The sequence below is a fragment of the Sinocyclocheilus grahami genome, unplaced genomic scaffold (assembly GCF_001515645.1).
Source record: "Sinocyclocheilus grahami isolate Dianchi unplaced genomic scaffold, SAMN03320097.WGS_v1.1 scaffold370.1, whole genome shotgun sequence".
Taxonomy (NCBI): domain Eukaryota; kingdom Metazoa; phylum Chordata; class Actinopteri; order Cypriniformes; family Cyprinidae; genus Sinocyclocheilus; species Sinocyclocheilus grahami.
The window spans coordinates 914,685-916,615 of NW_015505549.1; the positions used below are offsets into that span (position 1 = coordinate 914,685).

Consider the following 1,931-nt stretch of genomic DNA (forward strand, 5'->3'; position numbering starts at 1 on the left):
TCTCAGACTTGCACTCTCAGACACTTGCGCTTCCGCTAGCGACGTCACTTGCAGTCTTTTATTTTTTTATTTTGTTCTATTTATTGATTACTTTTTGTTTGAATCTCTCAACATTTTACAACAGTAGCCAGGTGGTGAAGATAAGAAAAAATGCCAATGGAGACAAGAAGCTGTGGTGATTAAATGATTAAAACTAATTTAGTACTATAACATACAGGGTCCTGCAAGAAAAAGACAAGACCCGCAAATCCGTGGCCACAGAACAGGAAATCAGATTGCAGGATGCTCGTGGGGCTGGTTCTAATCTTACTTGACGGCGAAGAACCATTTGGCAATTTACACCCCTATACGAACGTAAAGGTCCTGACCAGAACTGTAATTTATATGCAAATGTCAAAAGGCTAAAAGGGGTCTTTTAAGCCATAAACAGTCCAACGCTCATGCATGATCAGACGCAGACGCTACATAGTATTATCTATTGTTTAAATACCAAAGTGGATAAATTGTCATTGTATAATATACTGTATTTAGGGGATAGTTGATTATGAATATATATTTCTGAAAGATCAATATCACACAAGTTCTATATAACTACATTAGTGAATCTAGCCCAAGTTTAACTACAAATACTTGTGTTCTTACAAGATTATACATTTCTTTACCAAATAAATGATCAATACTAGGGCTGCATGATAAATCGCATGCGATATTTAATGAGCATCTTGTCAGAAAGCCGGTTCTGTAATCAGCGGTAAATTTCCATCACCTGCGGGCTTTCACATTGAGCAGCATTAACTACACAGAGCTGTTGTTCGCTGACGAGCTGCGCAAAAAATCGCACGAATATGAACGTGGTTCAAGGCCCTCAGCACAGTGGACAGGTCCCATGAAGGGACAGTAGGGGGACGAGCCGGATTCAGCCTCCTAGCACCCCTCAGGAAGCGGATGACCGCGCTATTTCTGCCCACCGATTGACCCTCAATAGGGGCATGAGAGGCCGCTATAGCCGCCACATAGACTTTGAGCGTGGATGGTGAACGACCCTTATCCAGCAGCTCTTGTAGAAATGACAACACCTCTGCCAATTCGAAAGTGAGGGGGTCTTTGCCGCGGTTTAGACACCAAGCAGAGAAAAAAAGACCACTTTAAGGCATAGAGGCATCTCATAGATGGAGCTCTAGCCTCCGAAATTGTGTTTAAGACTCACTCTGGGAGGCACGAAGGCTCCCGTCGAGCGGCCAGAGGTGCAGGGCCCATAGGTCGGGCAGAGGATGCCATAATGTCCTGTTCGCTTGAGAGAGGAGATCCTGTCTCAGTGGAACAGGCCAAGGGGTAGCTATCAGTATCTGAGTCAGCTCTGATAGCCACAGCTGGTTCATCCAAAGGGGGGCCACCAGGAGAACCCTGTGTTCTTGTTCCCTAACTCGCCTGATTATCTGTGGGATCAGAGTGATCGGGGGGAAAGCATAGAGAAGGAGGTAGGGCCAATCGTGGGCCAACGCGTCCCTGGTCTTTGAGAAATAAATTGGGCAGTGAGAGTTGTCTTCTGAGGCGAAGAGGTCCACCTCGGCCTCGCCGAAGATCTCCTAGATTTTCTGAACCGTCTGCGGATGGAGCGTCCACTCCCCTGAGGGGACATTGCTCCTTGATAACATGTCCTCTCCCTGGTTCAATTTGCCCGGTATACGCGCTGCCCTCAGGGAGCGCAGGTTGGGTGGAGCCCACTCTAAGAAGCGCTCTACCAGCATGAAGAGACGCTTCGACGAGAGGCCTCCCTGCCGATTTATGTAGGACACCACAGACATGTTGTCCAATTGGATTAGCACATGGTGCCCCTTCAGGACTGGCAGGAAGAACTGACAGGCTCAACATACTGCTAGCATTTCCAGGCAGTTGATGTGGAAGCCTTTTTCCACCTTTGACAAGTGGCC

General features: G+C 47.1%; 1 pseudogene; it reads left to right on the top strand.

Moving 5' to 3' along the window:
* The window catches only part of LOC107549367 (uncharacterized), a 6,385-nt pseudogene that overhangs the window by 2,494 nt on the left and 1,960 nt on the right, over positions 1-1,931 (top strand).